At 33.5% G+C, this 20,564-nt stretch overlaps 5 non-coding genes across 5 annotated transcripts; all 5 read left to right on the forward strand.

The window, feature by feature from the left end:
* Positions 1–1,610: 1,610 nt before the first annotated feature.
* On the forward strand, positions 1,611–1,692 carry TRNAL-UAG (transfer RNA leucine (anticodon UAG)). Its single transcript has one exon. It is a non-coding gene; the product is annotated as a tRNA-Leu (tRNA).
* Positions 1,693–3,520: 1,828 nt separating this feature from the next.
* Positions 3,521–3,602, forward strand: TRNAL-UAG (transfer RNA leucine (anticodon UAG)). The gene has a single exon. It is a non-coding gene; the product is annotated as a tRNA-Leu (tRNA).
* An 878-nt stretch (positions 3,603–4,480) lies between these two features.
* On the forward strand, positions 4,481–4,562 carry TRNAL-UAG (transfer RNA leucine (anticodon UAG)). Its single transcript has one exon. It is a non-coding gene; the product is annotated as a tRNA-Leu (tRNA).
* An 874-nt stretch (positions 4,563–5,436) lies between these two features.
* Positions 5,437–5,518, forward strand: TRNAL-UAG (transfer RNA leucine (anticodon UAG)). The gene has a single exon. It is a non-coding gene; the product is annotated as a tRNA-Leu (tRNA).
* An 876-nt stretch (positions 5,519–6,394) lies between these two features.
* Positions 6,395–6,476, forward strand: TRNAL-UAG (transfer RNA leucine (anticodon UAG)). Its single transcript has one exon. It is a non-coding gene; the product is annotated as a tRNA-Leu (tRNA).
* Positions 6,477–20,564: the final 14,088 nt, after the last annotated feature.

Raw genomic sequence — 20,564 nt, forward strand, 5'->3', positions numbered from 1 at the left:
ATCACTGAAAAAGGGAGGCTTTGAAACAAAAACGAATCAAAAGTTAAAAAGAAGATGATACCAAATATCGAGTGATGAGGATATAGGATGTGAAGATTAGATGTGAAATCATTTGGAAAGATCAACAGTATGCAAATAGAAAAGACAGTTTTGTGGTAAAATCACACTTGAAATGTAAGTGACAAGCAGTGCTGTTTTAAAAAGCAGGACATTTTGTGGCAGTTTGTAAAAAGCACAAAGATGCGCAAAGTTTCGAAAATCTTGTCGCAACAGTTTTAGTTCTTTTTTTATCATTTTGCTTGCTTGAAAAATATTTTGTTAAGCATAAAATGGCCCAAATTCTTTTGAAAATAATCATAGATTTGGAAAATTCCAAAGTTTTCATGGAAGAATGAACATACAGTGAGCACATTTTTGCAAAGTTTTGTGTGCATGATAAAAGGCATTTTTCTCCAAGTTTGCTATCATGGGCCAAAGATTTGAATGTCACTTCTAAATAGATATTCTTGAAGATTTAAATGTATATATATATATATATATTGTACACATAGATAAAATATATCGGCAATATCATTTATAATGAAAACCATTGAGCCTCAATAATTTTTTTCCACTCCTCAGTTTGTCTTAGATAGCAGCTATTGGTAGCATGGCCGAGCGGTCTAAGGCGCTGGATTTAGGCTCCAGTCTTGCAAGAGGCATGGGTTCAAATCCCACCGCTGCCATGTCTGTATTTTCAAGATTACATTTTAGTGAGGTTACGTGTTTTGTTTTCACATAGATTTGATCTGTTTTGTGTACTTCTTATTTTGTGTTTTCTGATATTATTAAAACAGAGTATTTTGGAGTAGGTAACATTCTATATTGATAAAAATACATCTGTTAGAAAGCCTTAGTAAACATAGAATGACATCCACATTTTCAAGACAAAACTTACTGTTACATTATAACTCTGTAATCACTGAAAAAGGGAGGCTTTGAAACAAAAACGAATCAAAAGTTAAAAAGAAGATGATACCAAATATCGAGTGATGAGGATATAGGATGTGAAGATTAGATGTGAAATCATTTGGAAAGATCAACAGTATGCAAATAGAAAAGACAGTTTTGTGGTAAAATCACACTTGAAATGTAAGTGACAAGCAGTGCTGTTTTAAAAAGCAGGACATTTTGTGGCAGTTTGTAAAAAGCACAAATATGCGCAAAGTTTCGAAAATCTTGTCGCAACAGTTTTAATTCTTTTTTTATCATTTTGCTTGCTTGAAAAATATTTTGTTAAGCATAAAATGGCTCAAATTCTTTTGAAAATAATCATAGATTTGAAAAATTCCAAAGTTTTCATGGAAGAATGAACATACAGTGAGCACATTTTTGCAAAGTTTTGTGTGCATGATAAAAGGCATTTTTCTCCAAGTTTGCAATCATGGGCCAAAGATTTGAATGTCACTTCTAAATAGATATTCTTGAAGATTTAAATGTATATATATATATATATATATATATATATTGTACACATAGATAAAATATATTGGCAATATCATTTATAATGAAAACCATTGAGCCTCAATAATTTTTGTCCACTCCTCAGTTTGTCTTAGATAGCAGCTATTGGTAGCGTGGCCGAGCGGTCTAAGGCGCTGGATTTAGGCTCCAGTCTCGCAAGAGGCGTGGGTTCAAATCCCACCGCTGCCATGTCTGTATTTTCAAGATTACATTTTAGTGAGGTTACGTGTTTTGTTTTCACATAGATTTGATCTGTTTTGTGTACTTCTTATTTTGTAATTTTCTGATATTATTAAAACAGAGTATTTTGGAGTAGGTAACATTCTATATTGATAAAAATACATCTGTTAGAAAGCCTTAGTAAACATAGAATGACATCCACATTTTCAAGACAAAACTTACTGTTACATTATAACTCTGTAATCACTGAAAAAGGGAGGCTTTGAAACAAAAACGAATCAAAAGTTAAAAAGAAGATGATACCAAATATCGAGTGATGAGGATATAGGATGTGAAGATTAGATGTGAAATCATTTGGAAAGATCAACAGTATGCAAATAGAAAAGACAGTTTTGTGGTAAAATCACACTTGAAATGTAAGTGACAAGCAGTACTGTTTTAAAAAGCAGGACATTTTGTGGCAGTTTGTAAAAAGCACAAAGATGCGCAAAGTTTCGAAAATCTTGTCGCAACAGTTTTAGTTCTTTTTTTATCATTTTGCTTGCTTGAAAAATATTTTGTTAAGCATAAAATGGCCCAAATTCTTTTGAAAATAATCATAGATTTGAAAAATTCCAAAGTTTTCATGGAAGAATGAACATACAGTGAGCACATTTTTGCAAAGTTTTGTGTGCATGATAAAAGGCATTTTTCTCCAAGTTTGCAATCATGGGCCAAAGATTTGAATGTCACTTCTAAATAGATATTCTTGAAGATTTAAATGTATATATATATATATATTGTACACATAGATAAAATATATTGGCAATATCATTTATAATGAAAACCATTGAGCCTCAATAATTTTTTTCCACTCCTCAGTTTGTCTTAGATAGCAGCTATTGGTAGCATGGCCGAGCGGTCTAAGGCGCTGGATTTAGGCTCCAGTCTTGCAAGAGGCATGGGTTCAAATCCCACAGCTGCCATGTCTGTATTTTCAAGATTACATTTTAGTGAGGTTACGTGTTTTGTTTTCACATAGATTTGATCTGTTTTGTGTACTTCTTATTTTGTGTTTTCTGATATTATTAAAACAGAGTATTTTGGAGTAGGTAACATTCTATATTGATAAAAATACATCTGTTAGAAAGCCTTAGTAAACATAGAATGACATCCACATTTTCAAGACAAAACTTACTGTTACATTATAACTCTGTAATCACTGAAAAAGGGAGGCTTTGAAACAAAAACGAATCAAAAGTTAAAAAGAAGATGATACCAAATATCGAGTGATGAGGATATAGGATGTGAAGATTAGATGTGAAATCATTTGGAAAGATCAACAGTATGCAAATAGAAAAGACAGTTTTGTGGTAAAATCACACTTGAAATGTAAGTGACAAGCAGTGCTGTTTTAAAAAGCAGGACATTTTGTGGCAGTTTGTAAAAGCACAAAGATGCACAAAGTTTCGAAAATCTTGTCGCAACAGTTTTAATTCTTTTTTTATCATTTTGCTTGCTTGAAAAATATTTTGTTAAGCATAAAATGGCCCAAATTCTTTTGAAAATAATCATAGATTTGAAAAATTCCAAAGTTTTCATGGAAGAATGAACATACAGTGAGCACATTTTTGCAAAGTTTTGTGTGCATGATAAAAGGCATTTTTCTCCAAGTTTGCAATCATGGGCCAAAGATTTGAATGTCACTTCTAAATAGATATTCTTGAAGATTTAAATGTATATATATATATATATTGTACACATAGATAAAATATATTGGCAATATCATTTATAATGAAAACCATTGAGCCTCAATAATTTTTTTCCACTCCTCAGTTTGTCTTAGATAGCAGCTATTGGTAGCGTGGCCGAGCGGTCTAAGGCGCTGGATTTAGGCTCCAGTCTCGCAAGAGGCGTGGGTTCAAATCCCACCGCTGCCATGTCTGTATTTTCAAGATTACATTTTAGTGGGGTTACGTGTTTTGTTTTCACATAGATTTGATCTGTTTTGTGAACTTCTTATTTTGTAATTTTCTGATATTATTAAAACAGAGTATTTTGGAGTAGGTAACATTCTATATTGATAAAAATACATCTGTTAGAAAGCCTTAGTAAACATAGAATGACATCCACATTTTCAAGACAAAACTTACTGTTACATTATAACTCTGTAATCACTGAAAAAGGGAGGCTTTGAAACAAAAACGAATCAAAAGTTAAAAAGAAGATGATACCAAATATCGAGTGATGAGGATATAGGATGTGAAGATTAGATGTGAAATCATTTGGAAAGATCAACAGTATGCAAATAGAAAAGACAGTTTTGTGGTAAAATCACACTTGAAATGTAAGTGACAAGCAGTACTGTTTTAAAAAGCAGGACATTTTGTGGCAGTTTGTAAAAAGCACAAAGATGCGCAAAGTTTCGAAAATCTTGTCGCAACAGTTTTAGTTCTTTTTTTATCATTTTGCTTGCTTGAAAAATATTTTGTTAAGCATAAAATGGCCCAAATTCTTTTGAAAATAATCATAGATTTGGAAAATTCCAAAGTTTTCATGGAAGAATGAACATACAGTGAGCACATTTTTGCAAAGTTTTGTGTGCATGATAAAAGGCATTTTTCTCCAAGTTTGCTATCATGGGCCAAAGATTTGAATGTCACTTCTAAATAGATATTCTTGAAGATTTAAATGTATATATATATATATATATATTGTACACATAGATAAAATATATCGGCAATATCATTTATAATGAAAACCATTGAGCCTCAATAATTTTTTTCCACTCCTCAGTTTGTCTTAGATAGCAGCTATTGGTAGCGTGGCCGAGCGGTCTAAGGCGCTGGATTTAGGCTCCAGTCTTGCAAGAGGCGTGGGTTCAAATCCCACCGCTGCCATGTCTGTATTTTCAAGATTACATTTTAGTGAGGTTACGTGTTTTGTTTTCACATAGATTTGATCTGTTTTGTGTACTTCTTATTTTGTGTTTTCTGATATTATTAAAACAGAGTATTTTGGAGTAGGTAACATTCTATATTGATAAAAATACATCTGTTAGAAAGCCTTAGTAAACATAGAATGACATCCACATTTTCAAGACAAAACTTACTGTTACATTATAACTCTGTAATCACTGAAAAAGGGAGGCTTTGAAACAAAAACGAATCAAAAGTTAAAAAGAAGATGATACCAAATATCGAGTGATGAGGATATAGGATGTGAAGATTAGATGTGAAATCATTTGGAAAGATCAACAGTATGCAAATAGAAAAGACAGTTTTGTGGTAAAATCACACTTGAAATGTAAGTGACAAGCAGTGCTGTTTTAAAAAGCAGGACATTTTGTGGCAGTTTGTAAAAGCACAAAGATGCACAAAGTTTCGAAAATCTTGTCGCAACAGTTTTAATTCTTTTTTTATCATTTTGCTTGCTTGAAAAATATTTTGTTAAGCATAAAATGGCCCAAATTCTTTTGAAAATAATCATAGATTTGAAAAATTCCAAAGTTTTCATGGAAGAATGAACATACAGTGAGCACATTTTTGCAAAGTTTTGTGTGCATGATAAAAGGCATTTTTCTCCAAGTTTGCAATCATGGGCCAAAGATTTGAATGTCACTTCTAAATAGATATTCTTGAAGATTTAAATGTATATATATATATATATATTGTACACATAGATAAAATATATTGGCAATATCATTTATAATGAAAACCATTGAGCCTCAATAATTTTTTTCCACTCCTCAGTTTGTCTTAGATAGCAGCTATTGGTAGCGTGGCCGAGCGGTCTAAGGCGCTGGATTTAGGCTCCAGTCTCGCAAGAGGCGTGGGTTCAAATCCCACCGCTGCCATGTCTGTATTTTCAAGATTACATTTTAGTGGGGTTACGTGTTTTGTTTTCACATAGATTTGATCTGTTTTGTGAACTTCTTATTTTGTAATTTTCTGATATTATTAAAACAGAGTATTTTGGAGTAGGTAACATTCTATATTGATAAAAATACATCTGTTAGAAAGCCTTAGTAAACATAGAATGACATCCACATTTTCAAGACAAAACTTACTGTTACATTATAACTCTGTAATCACTGAAAAAGGGAGGCTTTGAAACAAAAACGAATCAAAAGTTAAAAAGAAGATGATACCAAATATCGAGTGATGAGGATATAGGATGTGAAGATTAGATGTGAAATCATTTGGAAAGATCAACAGTATGCAAATAGAAAAGACAGTTTTGTGGTAAAATCACACTTGAAATGTAAGTGACAAGCAGTGCTGTTTTAAAAAGCAGGACATTTTGTGGCAGTTTGTAAAAAGCACAAAGATGCGCAAAGTTTCGAAAATCTTGTCGCAACAGTTTTAGTTCTTTTTTTATCATTTTGCTTGCTTGAAAAATATTTTGTTAAGCATAAAATGGCCCAAATTCTTTTGAAAATAATCATAGATTTGAAAAATTCCAAAGTTTTCATGGAAGAATGAACATACAGTGAGCACATTTTTGCAAAGTTTTGTGTGCATGATAAAAGGCATTTTTCTCCAAGTTTGCTATCATGGGCCAAAGATTTGAATGTCACTTCTAAATAGATATTCTTGAAGATTTAAATGTATATATATATATATATATTGTACACATAGATAAAATATATTGGCAATATCATTTATAATGAAAACCATTGAGCCTCAATAATTTTTTTCCACTCCTCAGTTTGTCTTAGATAGCAGCTATTGGTAGCGTGGCCGAGCGGTCTAAGGCGCTGGATTTAGGCTCCAGTCTTGCAAGAGGCGTGGGTTCAAATCCCACCGCTGCCATGTCTGTATTTTCAAGATTACATTTTAGTGAGGTTACGTGTTTTGTTTTCACATAGATTTGATCTGTTTTGTGTACTTCTTATTTTGTGTTTTCTGATATTATTAAAACAGAGTATTTTGGAGTAGGTAACATTCTATATTGATAAAAATACATCTGTTAGAAAGCCTTAGTAAACATAGAATGACATCCACATTTTCAAGACAAAACTTACTGTTACATTATAACTCTGTAATCACTGAAAAAGGGATTCTTTGAAACAAAAACGAATCAAAAGTTAAAAAGAAGATGATACCAAATATCGAGTGATGAGGATATAGGATGTGAAGATTAGATGTGAAATCATTTGGAAAGATCAACAGTATGCAAATAGAAAAGACAGTTTTGTGGTAAAATCACACTTGAAATGTAAGTGACAAGCAGTGCTGTTTTAAAAAGCAGGACATTTTGTGGCAGTTTGTAAAAGCACAAAGATGCGCAAAGTTTCGAAAATCTTGTCGCAACAGTTTTAATTCTTTTTTTATCATTTTGCTTGCTTGAAAAATATTTTGTTAAGCATAAAATGGCCCAAATTCTTTTGAAAATAATCATAGATTTGAAAAATTCCAAAGTTTTCATGGAAGAATGAACATACAGTGAGCACATTTTTGCAAAGTTTTGTGTGCATGATAAAAGGCATTTTTCTCCAAGTTTGCAATCATGGGCCAAAGATTTGAATGTCACTTCTAAATAGATATTCTTGAAGATTTAAATGTATATATATATATATATATTGTACACATAGATAAAATATATCGGCAATATCATTTATAATGAAAACCATTGAGCCTCAATAATTTTTTTCCACTCCTCAGTTTGTCTTAGATAGCAGCTATTTGTAGCGTGGCCGAGCGGTCAAAGGTGCTTGATTTTGGTCTCCAGTCTCGCAAGAGGCGTGGGTTCAAATCCCACCGCTGCCATGTCTGTATTTTCAAGATTACATTTTAGTGAGGTTACGTGTTTTGTTTTCACATAGATTTGATCTGTTTTGTGTACTTCTTATTTTGTGTTTTCTGATATTATTAAAACAGAGTATTTTGGAGTAGGTAACATTCTATATTGATAAAAATACATCTGTTAGAAAGCCTTAGTAAACATAGAATGACATCCACATTTTCAAGACAAAACTTACTGTTACATTATAACTCTGTAATCACTGAAAAAGGGAGGCTTTGAAACAAAAACGAATCAAAAGTTAAAAAGAAGATGATACCAAATATCGAGTGATGAGGATATAGGATGTGAAGATTAGATGTGAAATCATTTGGAAAGATCAACAGTATGCAAATAGAAAAGACAGTTTTGTGGTAAAATCACACTTGAAATGTAAGTGACAAGCAGTGCTGTTTTAAAAAGCAGGACATTTTGTGGCAGTTTGTAAAAGCACAAAGATGCGCAAAGTTTCGAAAATCTTGTCGCAACAGTTTTAATTCTTTTTTTATCATTTTGCTTGCTTGAAAAATATTTTGTTAAGCATAAAATGGCCCAAATTCTTTTGAAAATAATCATAGATTTGAAAAATTCCAAAGTTTTCATGGAAGAATGAACATACAGTGAGCACATTTTTGCAAAGTTTTGTGTGCATGATAAAAGGCATTTTTCTCCAAGTTTGCAATCATGGGCCAAAGATTTGAATGTCACTTCTAAATAGATATTCTTGAAGATTTAAATGTATATATATATATATATTGTACACATAGATAAAATATATCGGCAATATCATTTATAATGAAAACCATTGAGCCTCAATAATTTTTTTCCACTCCTCAGTTTGTCTTAGATAGCAGCTATTTGTAGCGTGGCCGAGCGGTCAAAGGTGCTTGATTTTGGTCTCCAGTCTCGCAAGAAGCGTGGGTTCAAATCCCACCGCTGCCATGTCTGTATTTTCAAGATTACATTTTAGTGAGGTTACGTGTTTTGTTTTCACATAGATTTGATCTGTTTTGTGTACTTCTTATTTTGTGTTTTCTGATATTATTAAAACAGAGTATTTTGGAGTAGGTAACATTCTATATTGATAAAAATACATCTGTTAGAAAGCCTTAGTAAACATAGAATGACATCCACATTTTCAAGACAAAACTTACTGTTACATTATAACTCTGTAATCACTGAAAAAGGGAGGCTTTGAAACAAAAACGAATCAAAAGTTAAAAAGAAGATGATACCAAATATCGAGTGATGAGGATATAGGATGTGAAGATTAGATGTGAAATCATTTGGAAAGATCAACAGTATGCAAATAGAAAAGACAGTTTTGTGGTAAAATCACACTTGAAATGTAAGTGACAAGCAGTGCTGTTTTAAAAAGCAGGACATTTTGTGGCAGTTTGTAAAAGCACAAAGATGCGCAAAGTTTCGAAAAACTTGTCGCAACAGTTTTAATTCTTTTTTTATCATTTTGCTTGCTTGAAAAATATTTTGTTAAGCATAAAATGGCCCAAATTCTTTTGAAAATAATCATAGATTTGAAAAATTCCAAAGTTTTCATGGAAGAATGAACATACAGTGAGCACATTTTTGCAAAGTTTTGTGTGCATGATAAAAGGCATTTTTCTCCAAGTTTGCAATCATGGGCCAAAGATTTGAATGTCACTTCTAAATAGATATTCTTGAAGATTTAAATGTATATATATATATATATTGTACACATAGATAAAATATATCGGCAATATCATTTATAATGAAAACCATTGAGCCTCAATAATTTTTTTCCACTCCTCAGTTTGTCTTAGATAGCAGCTATTTGTAGCGTGGCCGAGCGGTCAAAGGTGCTTGATTTTGGTCTCCAGTCTCGCAAGAAGCGTGGCTTCAAATCCCACCGCTGCCATGTCTGTATTTTCAAGATTACATTTTAGTGAGGTTACGTGTTTTGTTTTCACATAGATTTGATCTGTTTTGTGTACTTCTTATTTTGTGTTTTCTGATATTATTAAAACAGAGTATTTTGGAGTAGGTAACATTCTATATTGATAAAAATACATCTGTTAGAAAGCCTTAGTAAACATAGAATGACATCCACATTTTCAAGACAAAACTTACTGTTACATTATAACTCTGTAATCACTGAAAAAGGGAGGCTTTGAAACAAAAACGAATCAAAAGTTAAAAAGAAGATGATACCAAATATCGAGTGATGAGGATATAGGATGTGAAGATTAGATGTGAAATCATTTGGAAAGATCAACAGTATGCAAATAGAAAAGACAGTTTTGTGGTAAAATCACACTTGAAATGTAAGTGACAAGCAGTGCTGTTTTAAAAAGCAGGACATTTTGTGGCAGTTTGTAAAAGCACAAAGATGCGCAAAGTTTCGAAAATCTTGTCGCAACAGTTTTAATTCTTTTTTTATCATTTTGCTTGCTTGAAAAATATTTTGTTAAGCATAAAATGGCCCAAATTCTTTTGAAAATAATCATAGATTTGAAAAATTCCAAAGTTTTCATGGAAGAATGAACATACAGTGAGCACATTTTTGCAAAGTTTTGTGTGCATGATAAAAGGCATTTTTCTCCAAGTTTGCAATCATGGGCCAAAGATTTGAATGTCACTTCTAAATAGATATTCTTGAAGATTTAAATGTATATATTTATATATATATATATTGTACACATAGATAAAATATATCGGCAATATCATTTATAATGAAAACCATTGAGCCTCAATAATTTTTTTCCACTCCTCAGTTTGTCTTAGATAGCAGCTATTGGTAGCGTGGCCGAGCGGTCAAAGGTGCTTGATTTTGGTCTCCAGTCTCGCAAGAGGCGTATTTTCAAGATTACATTTTAGTGAGGTTACGTGTTTTGTTTTCACAGAGATTTGATCTGTTTTGTGTACTTCTTATTTTGTGTTTTCTGATATTATTAAAACAGAGTTATTTGGAGTAGGTAACATTCTATATTGATAAAAATACATCTGTTAGAAAGCCTTAGTAAACATAGAATGACATCCACATTTTCAAGACAAAACTTACTGTTACATTATAACTCTGTAATCACTGAAAAAGGGAGGCTTTGAAACAAAAACGAATCAAAAGTTAAAAAGAAGATGATACCAAATATCGAGTGATGAAGATATAGGATGTGAAGATTAGATGTGAAATCATTTGGAAAGATCAACAGTATGCAAATAGAAAAGACAGTTTTGTGGTAAAATCACACTTGAAATGTAAGTGACAAGCAGTGCTGTTTTAAAAAGCAGGACATTTTGTGGCAGTTTGTAAAAAGCACAAAGATGCGCAAAGTTTCGAAAATCTTGTCGCAACAGTTTGAGTTCTTTTTTTATCATTTTGCTTGCTTGAAAAATATTTTGTTAAGCATAAAATGGCCCAAATTCTTTTGAAAATAATCATAGATTTGAAAAATTCCAAAGTTTTCATGGAAGAATGAACATACAGTGAGCACATTTTTGCAAAGTTTTGTGTGCATGATAAAAGGCATTTTTCTCCAAGTTTGCAATCATGGGCCAAAGATTTGAATGTCACTTCTAAATAGATATTCTTGAAGATTTAAATGTATATATATATATTGTACACATAGATAAAATATATTGGCAATATAATTTATAATGAAAACCATTGAGCCTCAATAATTTTTTTCCACTCCTCAGTTTGTCTTAGATAGCAGCTATTGGTAGCGTGGCCGAGCGGTAAAAGGTGCTTGATTTTGGTCTCCAGTCTTGCAAGAGGCGTATTTTCAAGATTACATTTTAGTGAGGTTACGTGTTTTGTTTTCACAGAGATTTGATCTGTTTTGTGTACTTCTTATTTTGTGTTTTCTGATATTATTAAAACAGAGTATTTTGGAGTAGGTAACATTCTATATTGATAAAAATACATCTGTTAGAAAGCCTTAGTAAACATAGAATGACGAATAATGAAAAGTTCAGTCCGCGCTCTGGCTCTTTAAACTTGGAGTGTTGGTCCCTCTCAGTTCTCTTGCTGCTTCTGTATTTATGAGGTGTCTCCCCCACCTCCAAATGTGGTCTCCACCGGAACCCCGATGGTGATACCAATATCAGCAAAACAAGAAAAAACACAAAAGCGCACCAAGATGAGAGATAGATATTGTATTAGCAACAAATAATTCTGGTGTCTATCACAGGAGTAGGGCATCACATAGGAAGTATGAAGGGTAATCTCAGTTCTGAGAGATCAGACCCGCGCGCTGGGGCTGTCTCTGTTCACTCTCCTGTCCTCCACGTGTGGTAGCGTGGTGCAGAGTGTAGCACACATGTGCAGGAACCGGGGCCTTCAATAGGTGTCCTTAGGATGCCTGTCCGTTTTTGATAGCATAGAAACGATCGGAAATAAGCAGGAACGGTACACTTGAGTGTGTACTGGTGGTGGGTAGTAAAACCGCCAGCCACAACAGTCGCGACGCGTTTCGTTTAACAAAGTAAACTTCTTCAGGCGAATTTTTGGGACACCTGTTTAGGGGTCCTTTATAGGTCTAATTCTGTGCGTCATTGGTTAATACCTAATGGCTGCATGGCCAATCAGGCTCATATACTGATAGGGGCGGGCCACAATAGGAAGACCTCCCTGTTAGTTCATTTAATCCAGTAATGAATTACACTAATTGAGTATATATATAAGTGTAAATAGAAAGGTAAACAGACCTTAATGGGGAGCCAAAATCATGTGTCCCAAATAGTCAAGTGCAATAAAATATGCATAGTAGTAGCATAAAAAACAAAGTATATGTGCATACTGGATAACAACATTAATAACATTAAATGACATATAAATAACTTTTAAAATATGGGAAATAGAACAAATGGAAAGGTGGGTGGGGGGAGGGGAAGAATTGAAGAAAAAGTGGGGGGGGAAAAAAAAAAAAAAAAAAGGAAGTAGGGAAAAAAAAAAAAAAAAAAAAAAAAGGGCTTATAAAATGAATAAAAACCACTGTAATGATAAAGTAGCTAAAAAAATCAGATAAAAAACAGATAAAAAAGGTATTAGACCAATGTTTGTATCAAATTGCAGTATGCATGGTTTCACCTCAAAAAAGGGGTTATTGATCACTTTTTGGCACTACACGGCACTTTACCTTTTCTCCAACGTAGGTTTATTCACAGTTCAATTGAATTTATATTGAAACACAATTATTTTCTTTTTGAACACGAGTTTTATTTACAATTGTGTGGCACTGCAATGGGGACACGTTTTGCACCATCTTTCGCAAATTTGTATATGGGATGGTGGGAATTGGCCAACATATGGGGCATTGATGTATCTGCGCCGCAGTTAATTATGTGGCGCAGATACATCGATGATGTGATTGTTATCTGGGACGGTGATGACACCTCGTTTGATAGCTTTGTTGCAAGGTTGAATGATAATTTGTTCAATCTCACTTTTACCAGTGAAATAAGTCCAAGTAAGATCATCTTCTTGGACTTAGAAATTTACATAATCAACAACGAGTTACACACGAAAACCCATTTTAAGAACACTAATGTTAACTCCTTTCTACACCCAGAAAGTGGACATGAAAGGAGATGCATTAATAACATCCCATTCAGCCAGTTTTTGCGCATTAGGCGTAACTGTGCTGATATAGAAACGTTCAAGGTACAATCTCAAATACTCTTTGAGCGTTTCTTTCAAAAGGGCTATGATGTGACTCTTATAGATAGAGCCTACAAAAGAGCATTAAACATTAATAGGAAGAAACTGATTCAACCTAAGAATAGTAAACCCAATGGTAAACAAAAGTGTGTTTCCACTGGAAAGACACTAGTTCAACCATTGGAGAATCCAGTGACTAATGGCTCTCTTATCACATTGCCCACTTCAGATTCCAGTGAAACAGACCATAAAAATAATAAAAGGAAGAATGAGAAACATGCACCATATTTCGTAACAAAATTTAATAGTTCTCATAGAAAGATCAAATATATTTTGAACAAATACTGGTACATTTTGCAGATGGATCCAATCTTGGCAAAAACTTTACCAGAAAGACCAATGATTGTGTTCACAAAATCCGACAATCTAAAAAGTATCTTGGCCCCTAGTCTCCTCAAAGGCAGTGATTCAAACAAAAAGAAAGATCTTAGGGAGATGTTAGGCATTAAAGGTAACCACAGATGCAATAGGTGCAAAATCTGTCCACGAATGCTTACTCAGGATTACTTTAAATCTAAAGCGACAGATATTAGATATGAAATTAATAGCTACATCGATTGCGTAACCACTCATGTCATTTATATCCTGCAATGTGGATGTGGTTTACAGTATGTGGGCCGTACTAAACGTCAGCTCAAAATTAGAGTGATGGAGCACCTCAGAAATATCACTAATATTCCCAAGCTACTGGCATCTAATAAACCATTGACACATCTGTTGTCACACTTTAAGGATGTCCATCAGTGTAGCACTATAGGGGTTAAATATATGGGCATCGAACATATAACAACTAATGTACGGGCTGGTAACATAGATCTTCAGATTGCAAAAAGGGAGCAATTCTGGATATTTACCCTCCAATCCAAGTACCCGGGGGGCTTGAACGACTATGTGGAATTAACCCCTTTTTTGAGGTGAAACCATGCATACTGCAATTTGATACAAACATTGGTCTAATACCTTTTTTATCTGTTTTTTATCTGATTTTTTAGCTACTTTATCATTACAGTGGTTTTTATTCATTTTATAAGCCCTTTTTTTTTTTTTTTTTTTTTCCTACTTCCTTTTTTTTTTTTTTTTTTTCCCCCCCCCACTTTTTCTTCAATTCTTCCCCTCCCCCCACCCACCTTTCCATTTGTTCTATTTCCCATATTTTAAAAGTTATTTATATGTCATTTAATGTTATTAATGTTGTTATCCAGTATGCACATATACTTTGTTTTTTATGCTACTACTATGCATATTTTATTGCACTTGACTATTTGGGACACATGATTTTGGCTCCCCTTTAAGGTCTGTTTACCTTTCTATTTACACTTATATATATACTCAATTAGTGTAATTCATTACTGGATTAAATGAACTAACAGGGAGGTCTTCCTATTGTGGCCCGCCCCTATCAGTATATGAGCCTGATTGGCCATGCAGCCATTAGGTATTAACCAATGACGCACAGAATTAGACCTATAAAGGACCCCTAAACAGGTGTCCCAAAAATTCGACTGAAGAAGTTTACTTTGTTAAACGAAACGCGTCGCGACTGTTGTGGCTGGCGGTTTTACTACCCACCACCAGTACACACTCAAGTGTACCGTTCCTGCTTATTTCCGATCGTTTCTATGCTATCAAAAACGGACAGGCATCCTAAGGACACCTATTGAAGGCCCCGGTTCCTGCACATGTGTGCTACACTCTGCACCACGCTACCACACGTGGAGGACAGGAGAGTGAACAGAGACAGCCCCAGCGCGCGGGTCTGATCTCTCAGAACTGAGATTACCCTTCATACTTCCTATGTGATGCCCTACTCCTGTGATAGACACCAGAATCGGGGATTATTAAAGAAATTTTATATGTAAGTTACTAATTTTATTATTTGTTGCTAATACAATATCTATCTCTCATCTTGGTGCGCTTTTGTGTTTTTTCTTGTTTTGCTAAACATAGAATGACATCCACATTTTCAAGACAAAACTTACTGTTACATTATAACTCTGTAATCACTGAAAAAGGGAGGCTTTGAAACAAAAACGAATCAAAAGTTAAAAAGAAGATGATACCAAATATCGAGTGATGAGGATATAGGATGTGAAGATTAGATGTGAAATCATTTGGAAAGATCAACAGTATGCAAATAGAAAAGACAGTTTTGTGGTAAAATCACACTTGAAATGTAAGTGACAAGCAGTGCTGTTTTAAAAAGCAGGACATTTTGTGGCAGTTTGTAAAAAGCACAAAGATGCGCAAAGTTTCGAAAATCTTGTCGCAACAGTTTGAGTTCTTTTTTTATCATTTTGCTTGCTTGAAAAATATTTTGTTAAGCATAAAATGGCCCAAATTCTTTTGAAAATAATCATAGATTTGAAAAATTCCAAAGATTTCATGGAAGAATGAACATACAGTGAGCACATTTTTGCAAAGTTTTGTGTGCATGATAAAAGGCATTTTTCTCCAAGTTTGCAATCATGGGCCAAAGATTTGAATGTCACTTCTAAATAGATATTCTTGAATATTTAAATGTATATATATATATATATATATATATTGTACACATAGATAAAATATATCGGCAATATCATTTATAATGAAAACCATTGAGCCTCAATAATTCTTTTCCACTCCTCAGTTTGTCTTAGATAGCAGCTATTGGTAGCGTGGCCGAGCGGTCAAAGGTGCTTGATTTTGGTCTCCAGTCTCGCAAGAGGCGTATTTTCAAGATTACATTTTAGTGAGGTTACGTGTTTTGTTTTCACAGAGATTTGATCTGTTTTGTGTACTTCTTATTTTGTGTTTTCTGATATTATTAAAACAGAGTTATTTGGAGTAGGTAACATTCTATATTGATAAAAATACATCTGTTAGAAAGCCTTAGTAAACATAGAATGACATCCACATTTTCAAGACAAAACTTACTGTTACATTATAACTCTGTAATCACTGAAAAAGGGAGGCTTTGAAACAAAAACGAATCAAAAGTTAAAAAGAAGATGATACCAAATATCGAGTGATGAGGATATAGGATGTGAAGATTAGATGTGAAATCATTTGGAAAGATCAACAGTATGCAAATAGAAAAGACAGTTTTGTGGTAAAATCACACTTGAAATGTAAGTGACAAGCAGTGCTGTTTTAAAAAGCAGGACATTTTGTGGCAGTTTGTAAAAAGCACAAAGATGCGCAAAGTTTCGAAAATCTTGTCGCAACAGTTTGAGTTCTTTTTTTATCATTTTGCTTGCTTGAAAAATATTTTGTTAAGCATAAAATGGCCGAAATTCTTTTGAAAATAATCATAGATTTGAAAAATTCCAAAGTTTTCATGGAAGAATGAACATACAGTAGCGACATCTTTTATTCGAGTAAATGCCGGCGGCATGCCGGGATCTACCCCAGCTGCCGCCAGTCAGAAACGCGCGCCGCCGCGTTTCCCCCACGCACCCCCCCTCCACATCGCGCGCAATTACCCCCCCAAAGACACCCCGAACCCGGCTTCTACTCTGCCCCTCTGCTTCCCCGCACCCCCGCTTACCTAGATTTGAACTCCAGGGGTGTCGGGGAAGCCTGGGGAAGCCGGGGAAGACGGGGAAGCCGGGCACGCTTGTGACCGTGACGTCACAGTGCGCCGCCACGCGCCGCGGCTACCCGCTTCCCAGCCTCATTCAGCCAGCGGCATTTGCTCGAATAAGAGCTGCCGCTGCTTTACAGTGAGCACATTTTTGCAAAGTTTTGTGTGCATGATAAAAGGCATTTATCTCCAAGTTTGCAATCATGGGCCAAAGATTTGAATGTCACTTCTAAATAGATATTCTTGAAGATTTAAATGTATATATATATATATATATTGTACACATAGATAAAATATATCGGCAATATCATTTATAATGAAAACCATTGAGCCTCAATAATTTTTTTCCACTCCTCAGTTTGTCTTAGATAGCAGCTATTGGTAGCGTGGCCGAGCGGTCAAAGGTGCTTGATTTTGGTCTCCAGTCTCGCAAGAGGCGTATTTTCAAGATTACATTTTAGTGAGGTTACGTGTTTTGTTTTCACAGAGATTTGATCTGTTTTGTGTACTTCTTATTTTGTGTTTTCTGATATTATTAAAACAGAGTTATTTGGAGTAGGTAACATTCTATATTGATAAAAATACATCTGTTAGAAAGCCTTAGTAAACATAGAATGACATCCACATTTTCAAGACAAAACTTACTGTTACATTATAACTCTGTAATCACTGAAAAAGGGAGGCTTTGAAACAAAAACGAATCAAAAGTTAAAAAGAAGATGATACCAAATATCGAGTGATGAGGATATAGGATGTGAAGATTAGATGTGAAATCATTTGGAAAGATCAACAGTATGCAAATAGAAAAGACAGTTTTGTGGTAAAATCACACTTGAAATGTAAGTGACAAGCAGTGCTGTTTTAAAAAGCAGGACATTTTGTGGCAGTTTGTAAAAAGCACAAAGATGCGCAAAGTTTCGAAAATCTTGTCGCAACAGTTTGAGTTCTTTTTTTATCATTTTGCTTGCTTGAAAAATATTTTGTTAAGCATAAAATGGCCCAAATTCTTTTGAAAATAATCATAGATTTGAAAAATTCCAAAGTTTTCATGGAAGAATGAACATAAAGTGAGCACATTTTTGCAAAGTTTTGTGTGCATGATAAAAGGCATTTTTCTCCAAGTTTGCAATCATGGGCCAAAGATTTGAATGTCACTTCTAAATAGATATTCTTGAAGATTTAAATGTATATATATATATATATTGTACACATAGATAAAATATATCGGCAATATCATTTATAATGAAAACCATTGAGCCTCAATAATTTTTTTCCACTCCTCAGTTTGTCTTAGATAGCAGCTATTGGTAGCGTGGCCGAGCGGTCAAAGGTGCTTGATTTTGGTCTCCAGTCTCGCAAGAGGCGTATTTTCAAGATTACATTTTAGTGAGGTTACGTGTTTTGTTTTCACAGAGATTTGATCTGTTTTGTGTACTTCTTATTTTGTGTTTTCTGATATTATTAAAACAGAGTTATTTGGAGTAGGTAACATTCTATATTGATAAAAATACATCTGTTAGAAAGCCTTAGTAAACATAGAATGACATCCACATTTTCAAGACAAAACTTACTGTTACATTATAACTCTGTAATAACTGAAAAAGGGAGGCTTTGAAACAAAAACGAATCAAAAGTTAAAAAGAAGATGATACCAAATATCGAGTGATGAGGATATAGGATGTGAAGATTAGATGTGAAATCATTTGGAAAGATCAACAGTATGCAAATAGAAAAGACAGTTTTGTGGTAAAATCACACTTGAAATGTAAGTGACAAGCAGTGCTGTTTTAAAAAGCAGGACATTTTGTGGCAGTTTGTAAAAAGCACAAAGATGCGCAAAGTTTCGAAAATCTTGTCGCAACAGTTTGAGTTCTTTTTTTATCATTTTGCTTGCTTGAAAAATATTTTGTTAAGCATAAAATGGCCCAAATTCTTTTGAAAATAATCATAGATTTGAAAAATTCCAAAGATTTCATGGAAGAATGAACATACAGTGAGCACATTTTTGCAAAGTTTTGTGTGCATGATAAAAGGCATTTTTCTCCAAGTTTGCAATCATGGGCCAAAGATTTGAATGTCACTTCTAAATAGATATTCTTGAATATTTAAATGTATATATATATATATATATATATTGTACACATAGATAAAATATATCGGCAATATCATTTATAATGAAAACCATTGAGCCTCAATAATTCTTTTCCACTCCTCAGTTTGTCTTAGATAGCAGCTATTGGTAGCGTGGCCGAGCGGTCAAAGGTGCTTGATTTTGGTCTCCAGTCTCGCAAGAGGCGTATTTTCAAGATTACATTTTAGTGAGGTTACGTGTTTTGTTTTCACAGAGATTTGATCTGTTTTGTGTACTTCTTATTTTGTGTTTTCTGATATTATTAAAACAGAGTTATTTGGAGTAGGTAACATTCTATATTGATAAAAATACATCTGTTAGAAAGCCTTAGTAAACATAGAATGACATCCACATTTTCAAGACAAAACTTACTGTTACATTATAACTCTGTAATCACTGAAAAAGGGAGGCTTTGAAACAAAAACGAATCAAAAGTTAAAAAGAAGATGATACCAAATATCGAGTGATGAGGATATAGGATGTGAAGATTAGATGTGAAATCATTTGGAAAGATCAACAGTATGCAAATAGAAAAGACAGTTTTGTGGTAAAATCACACTTGAAATGTAAGTGACAAGCAGTGCTGTTTTAAAAAGCAGGACATTTTGTGGCAGTTTGTAAAAAGCACAAAGATGCGCAAAGTTTCGAAAATCTTGTCGCAACAGTTTGAGTTCTTTTTTTATCATTTTGCTTGCTTGAAAAATATTTTGTTAAGCATAAAATGGCCGAAATTCTTTTGAAAATAATCATAGATTTGAAAAATTCCAAAGTTTTCATGGAAGAATGAACATACAGTGAGCACATTTTTGCAAAGTTTTGTGTGCATGATAAAAGGCATTTATCTCCAAGTTTGCAATCATGGGCCAAAGATTTGAATGTCACTTCTAAATAGATATTCTTGAAGATTTAAATGTATATATATATATATATATATATTGTACACATAGATAAAATATATCGGCAATATCATTTATAATGAAAACCATTGAGCCTCAATAATTTTTTTCCACTCCTCAGTTTGTCTTAGATAGCAGCTATTGGTAGCGTGGCCGAGCGGTCAAAGGTGCTTGTTTTTGGTCTCCAGTCTCGCAAGAGGCGTATTTTCAAGATTGCATTTTAGTGAGGTTACGTGTTTTGTTTTCACATAGATTTGATCTGTTTTGTGTACTACTTATTTTGTGTTTTCTGATATTATTAAAACAGAGTATTTTGGAGTAGGTAACATTCTATATTGATAAAAATACATCTGTTAGAAAGCCTTAGTAAACATAGAATGACATCCACATTTTCAAGACAAAACTTACTGTTACATTATAACTCTGTAATCACTGAAAAAGGGAGGCTTTGAAACAAAAACGAATCAAAAGTTAAAAAGAAGATGATACCAAATATCGAGTGATGAGGATATAGGATGTGAAGATTAGATGTGAAATCATTTGGAAAGATCAACAGTATGCAAATAGAAAAGACAGTTTTGTGGTAAAATCACACTTGAAATGTAAGTGACAAGCAGTGCTGTTTTAAAAAGCAGGACATTTTGTGGCAGTTTGTAAAAAGCACAAAGATGCGCAAAGTTTCGAAAATCTTGTCGCAACAGTTTGAGTTCTTTTTTTATCATTTTGCTTGCTTGAAAAATATTTTGTTAAGCATAAAATGGCCGAAATTCTTTTGAAAATAATCATAGATTTGAAAAATTCCAAAGTTTTCATGGAAGAATGAACATACAG

Source organism: Ascaphus truei, unplaced genomic scaffold (genome assembly GCF_040206685.1).
Source record: "Ascaphus truei isolate aAscTru1 unplaced genomic scaffold, aAscTru1.hap1 HAP1_SCAFFOLD_97, whole genome shotgun sequence".
Lineage (NCBI taxonomy): Eukaryota > Metazoa > Chordata > Amphibia > Anura > Ascaphidae > Ascaphus > Ascaphus truei.